This window comes from Miscanthus floridulus, chromosome 1, assembly GCF_019320115.1.
Source record: "Miscanthus floridulus cultivar M001 chromosome 1, ASM1932011v1, whole genome shotgun sequence".
NCBI classification, from domain to species: Eukaryota; Viridiplantae; Streptophyta; class Magnoliopsida; order Poales; family Poaceae; genus Miscanthus; species Miscanthus floridulus.
In genome coordinates, this window is record NC_089580.1 from 94033721 (window position 1) to 94040156 (window position 6436).

General features: G+C 43.9%; 1 pseudogene; it reads right to left on the reverse strand.

Annotated features, from left to right (window-relative positions):
• Positions 1 to 3864: 3864 nt before the first annotated feature.
• Positions 3865 to 5889, reverse strand: LOC136460438 (probable aldo-keto reductase 1; annotated as a pseudogene).
• Between the last annotated feature and the right edge of the window lie 547 nt (positions 5890 to 6436).

Sequence of the window (6436 nt, forward strand, 5' to 3'; positions counted from 1 at the left end):
CTCAACCACTTGCTTGCCTTTGCCACTAGATCCTTGCTCAATGCTCTCATCAATTAAGTCATCACATGATGTAGCTATATCAATCTTAACAACATGGTTAGCAGCATCATGTGGCTCATTTGGTAAAAATTCTTGAGCAATAACAAGAGTATCATGATTGATCTTAAGAGTACTGTATTCATCTTTTAGCTTGTTGTGGCTAGTGATGAGCTCATTGTGCACCCACTCAAGTTTATCATGTTTATCTTTAAGCTCTTTCTTAGAAGATTTGAGCTCCTTGAGTTTGGATGATATAGCATCATTTGTTTCTTTAAGCTCAACATTAGCTTTTTCCAATGTATCGCATTTAGCTAAGAGTGAATCATTTTTAGCATCAAGCTTTTCATTTTTAGCTCTACTCTTTCTAATGATCTTAGTGTATTTTCTTAGTATTTTGACAAGATCGTCATATGAAGGTGAATCATCATCATCGCTATCGCTATCATCATCACTAGCTTGCTCATCATCACTACTATCATCATTATTAGTTACCTTGCGTTCACCCTTGGCCATAAGGCATAGGTGTGTAGAGGATGATGGCGATGGTGGCAGTGAAGATGAAAGGTCAATAGCAATGGAGGCCACCTTCTCATTGTCACTATCATCATCGGATGATCCACTAGATGAATCAATGTCCGTGAGCCAATCACCGACAATGTAGGCCTTTCTACTCTTCTTCTTGTGGAAGTCTCTCTTCTTGCCATCTCTCTTCTTGTATGGCTTGTTCTTCTTCTTTTCATCTTCTTCTTCATTGCTTGAGTCATCTTTCTTGCCCATGAACATGTCTTTCTTGGGCTTGGTGTATTGGTGTGCTAGATGACCAAGTTCACCACAACTAAAGCAATCCATTTTGGAGATTGGCTTTCTTCTTAAGCTTGTGAAGAACTTCTTCTTGTTGCCGTCAAACTTGATGCCGCTCTTATTTAGCTTCTTTAGCATCTTGGCGGCTTTCTTCACCATGAGAGCAAGATTTTCATCTTCATCTTCTTCATCACTTGAGCTCTCATACTCAAGTCTTGCTTTGCCCTTATCTTGGCTAGCTTTGAATGCTAAGTCCTTCTCTTTCTTCTTGGTAGAGGATGAGCCATCTTGTGGCGTGATGTGCATGTACATCTCATGAGCATTGATCTTTCCCAATATTTGTGTCGGTGTAGCGGCGGAAAGATCACCTTGATGTAGCACGGTCACAATATGCCCATATTTGTCAATGGGGAGGACACTCAAGATCTTTCTCATAACATCGGATGGTGACATTTGAGTAAGTCTAAGCCCATTGACTTCCTCTACAAGAACATTTAAACGTGAATACATCTCATTTGCACATTCTTTGGAAAGCATTTCAAAAGAATTTAGCTTTTTAATTACAAGATGACAGCGTTCCTCACGCTCACTCTTGGTTCCCTCATGGAGTGCACAAACGTCCGACCATAGTGCATGGGCGTCTTTGTGGTTCCTTACGCGGTTGAACACATCTTTGCAAAGGCCTCTAAAGATGGTGTTTCGAGCCTTTGCATTCCACTTTTCATAATTAACCTCATCGCCTTGTAAGTTAGTAGCATCCCGAGGTTTTGGGAAGCCTTGTGAGGCGGCTCTAAGTATACCAATGTCTAGAGCATCTAAGTACGCCTCCATGCGGATTTTCCAATATGGAAAGTCATCTCCCTCAAAGATAGGAGGAGGTCCATCCCCGTGAGACATCTTGCTCAAAGCGATTAAGCTTAAAAACGTGAGCACGAGGCTCCGATACCAATTGAAAGGATCAAGATGCCCAAGAGGGGGGGTGAATTGGGCTAATTCTAAATTTTCTTGCAATAATTAAATCCTACGGTTAGCCCAATTAACCCCTTGTGCCTAGAAAAGTGTTTCTATCAATCTAACGCACAAAGGACTTGCAACCTATGTTCCAAACTTACTCTAGCATGGCAATTCTATGAATGTAAAAACAAGTATTGAATTGCTCAAAGTAATTGTTCAAAGTAAATGGAGAGAGAGGAACGCGGCGATGTTTTGCCGAGGTATCGGAGAGTCGCCACTCCCCACTAGTCCTCGTTGGAGTACCCGAGCAAGGGTATAGCTCCCCCTTGATCCGCGCAAGGATCAAGTGCTCTCTACGGGTTGATTCTTCGACACTCCATCGCGGTGAATCACCCACAACTGCTCACAACTTGAGTTGGGTCACCCACAAGCTTCGCCGGGTGATCACCAAGCTCCCAATCACCACCAAGCCATCTAGGTGATGGCGATCACCAAGAGTAATAAGCATGAACTCTCACTTGACCACGCGAAGCCTAATGAGAACGGTGGATGCACACTTTGCTACTCTTGATTCACTAATGAGGCTACTCTCTTGGATTCTCAAATCTCAATCACCTCACTAGGACCTTGCTCTTCTTGGCACTCACAAACGTGTTTTTCAGCTGTTGGAATGAGCAAAAGTAACTCCACACACGAGTGGAGCTTCTATTTATAAGGCAGCCTGAAAAACGAACCGTTATGTGCCTCTGCGGGGTGACCGGACGCTCTGGTCAATTCAACCTGCACACCAGTGTTTAAGCGTTGATCGGACGCTGGCAGGGTCCGATCACCACTGACCGGACGCGTCCGGTCGCATTAAACCCTCACTGGAACCTTACTGTACTCGACCGGACGCTGAACCCCCAGGGTCTGGTCAGTACTGATCGGACGCGTCCGGTCGCAGATATTCTCTTCTAGAACCTTACTAGAGTCGACCGGACGTTGGACCTCAGTGTCCGGTCACTTGACCACTCCAGCGTCCGGTCGCGCCAAACACAATCTCCTTGGTCAAATGAACTGACCGGACCCTGCGGCCAGCGTCCGGTCGCACCGGAGCCGGCGTCCGGTTAGCATTTGACACTCCATTCACTTCCAACTCTCGATCATATGTGAATGAAGTTTGCTCTATTGAATCTTAGGCATATGTAGGAGCTACCTAGTGCTAGTTTTAACAAGTGTGCACCACACCTAACTCACCAGACTCATCTAGGTCAAGCTACCCGTCCATACCCCCCTTAATAGTACGGCCAAAGGAAAAACAAAGTCCTAAACTACTCTATGTGTCTCTCCAACTCCAATCGACATTTAGAACTAGTCATCCTTAACCTTGTCGTCCATCCTTTGAAACCGAAACAATTTCCATCGTAGGGGCATGACCACCTTGATTGCCCAATTGATCTCCAATACCATGACCTAACTTAATTGCCTCTGCAAAACACACGTTAGTAATAGTAATCTTGTATTGTCATTAATCACCGAAACTCAACTAGGGGGCTAGATGCTTTCAGATGTCAAAAATGCTTCTCTAAATAACAAGATCAATGAGCAAGTATATATTGAGAAACTCCGCGCTTTTGAAGATTCAAAGAATCATAACCATGCGTACAAGTTATCAGAAAATTCCTATGGTTTGAAGTAGATTCCCGAGCTTGACTTGACACCACTCTACTCACCAAGAAAATTGGCAAAGATCTATTTGTGTGTGAAATATATGTTGATGATATCATATTTGGGACAACAAAACATTTTTTCTTGAACTACACAGAAGAACTACGTATCATTTCATTAAGATAGAAAAAGTTCCAATTAGTCTGAGTTTAGAAAGAACCCAAACTTGAGGTTCCCAACAAACACATAAGGCAGACTATGCCAATGACTAAAAAAGGAAAACACAACCACCCAACTAGACTGGTGATTAAACAAGCTCCCGCCATGCATCACAGACTACATTCACCCCCCACGCTTTGTAAAAGCTCTTGAATGTCTGGTGGTGCTCCCTCAAACACACAAGAGTTTCTCTCCATCCATATTTTAGATGCACTTTTGTGCTTGTATTTGTATGAGCATGGGAACACCTGATAAATATTCTAGCACTGTCAGGAGACCTCTATTTCCTCGGTGTATCAGCATGCTTCCATGCAGTATGTGCAAAGCAAGTGTGTGCCCTTTCACCAGCGATATCTTCTTCACGTGGCTGGCAATTTCTTTCTGGTCCTTATCTGTGAACCTCACCTTCAATAAGTCAATGTTCGCATCCAGATTTTTTATCTTCGTTGTCCCTGCTTAATTTTGTAGAATCCTTTCTCTACGATCGGGCATATAATTAAGAAATGAGCTTGTCTACACATAATGATGACACGTATCAGCTAGACATCGATGAATATATATCAAAGTGAATAGAAAAACCTGGCGTAACAAAAAAAAAATCAAGTTTGAAACAACCACATGAATTTCTAGGTCAGCAAAGCATAATATATGCAAGCCAAATAATTGTCATGTGGTTATATTACCTGGTTATGTTTTTTGACATTGTTGTTCCTCTGCCAAAGCAAATTAGACCATTATAAGAGAAATGTCTTTGACCAATGAAATCTACACATTTCAATCCTCTCTGAAATGCATTATTAACAGAGAAGTGTTCCTAATAAGGTCATCTGTTGATCCGTGCAATGTATGTATCAAGATGAGAATTTGATGAATTATTGATAAATGGTAACTTTGGGTTAATTAAACACTGAATGCTATATCAACAATTTTGGGATGGGGTTTTCAAAGGTGACCTGGTATAGGAACCACATCGTCCCCTTGATGCAGAACCCAAGCTAAAGCCAGCTGAGCACAGCTGCACTGGTGCTTGTTGGCAAGGTTTTCCATCGCGAGATATATATATATATATATATATATATATATATATATATATATATATATATATTCTTGTTCTTCTCCAAATTTTCTGCTGCAAACCTTGGATACCAAGCTGCGAAAGCCAAAGCTGAAGAGCCTAATAAGTAATAAGCAGACTAATAAAAAAATACTGAGGCAAAGAAAAAGAAGAAACTTGTTTCAAATAAGATAAAAACAACGTTATCGATCCATTCCATACCAGATTAGACACAGCTAGGGATGAAAACGGATCAAATACAGACGGATACGGACGAATATCACTGATATTATATTTATTTTTATATTTTTGTTCGGATTCGAATTTGAATACGGATAGTGTCAACCATGTCGGATAGTATACGATTGAATATCGACAACATAAATATGCGATTTGAGTATTCGAATACGGATATGGATACGGTATCATATCGGATGTTGAATATCCGTACTCGGATAAAGACGGTTCTAAACCCCTCTAAACGGATTCGATCTCAAATACGGTCGGAGAATATCCGTACCGTTTTCACGCCTAGACACAGCAGGCACTTGTTGTGTGGCACCTCTTCCGCCGAAAACCCACGGCCAATGGGGCTGTAGGAAACAATTCTGATGCCCAGTTCTCTGGACGGAGCCCACACACAGTAGAACGTACAAATCTCATTGCATGATTAATTGATAGAGTTAATTAATGAGGTGTCGAAAGAAAACAGTGTTTGTGATGAACTGGATCACCTGCATAGTGGCACTATCTCAGGCTCGATTTCACGAGACCAGAGAGACCATTCCATCTGCACCACGGAGATTGGGTGCACGGCGTGCGCACGCCGTATCGTGTCGGGGCTCGCCTCTGGCAGCCCGATGTACCTGAGCTTCGCCGCCTCCACCAGCTGCTTCAGCTCACCAATCTGCACCAACAATCAAACATGCATATGCATTCAGGCAACAACATGCATGAGACGATGCAAGCTACTAGCTGGAATGTGCAAGAAGGCTGGTGTACCGTGTCCTCGATGGGCACGGTGGTATCGGCACGGTGCTGGTAGTATAGGTCGATGTGGTATCGAGGCGGTGCAGGCTGGCCTCGCAGCAGGCACCCACGTACTCCGGCAGGCCACAGACGCCCCACGAGCCACTGGCATCATGGTCCCGCTGCATCCCAAACTTGGTGGCCATAGTTGATCTCCACCAATAGACCCAACGGCCTATTGGACCCTTGGATCTGCGTCCTGATCGGGGGCGCCCAACCCTAATATGGTTGGTGGGCTCCTGTCGTACAGCACTATAAAAGGAGAGGAAGAGATCAGGGCTCGGACTACGAGGTTGACCGGAGCCGCCGTGACCCACCAACAGAAAACCTAATCCAATCTGAAGTGAGTGCTGCCAGTGACGGGAAGCCCCACCAACCTCACCGTCGCCTCTACATCACCACTGGACCTCGCCCCCACTACGGTGGCGCTCCACCGCGCCGAGCTGCCATGACCTCACCGTCCAAGGCGCTACGGCGCCATGGACCGTATGATGACCTAGAGCAAGGTACATAACAGTTTCCCCATCTAAGTAAGAAGCTTACCCCTGATCTACGTTTAAGAGAGTTTTCTAACAATGGTATCAAAGCCAAGGTTGCCAGCGTGTAGATCTAGTATGGGGTAAAGCATAGAAAAGAAATAAAAGAAAGAACAAGGGTTCGATCCGTTTTGGATTGAAACCCTAACCCTAACCG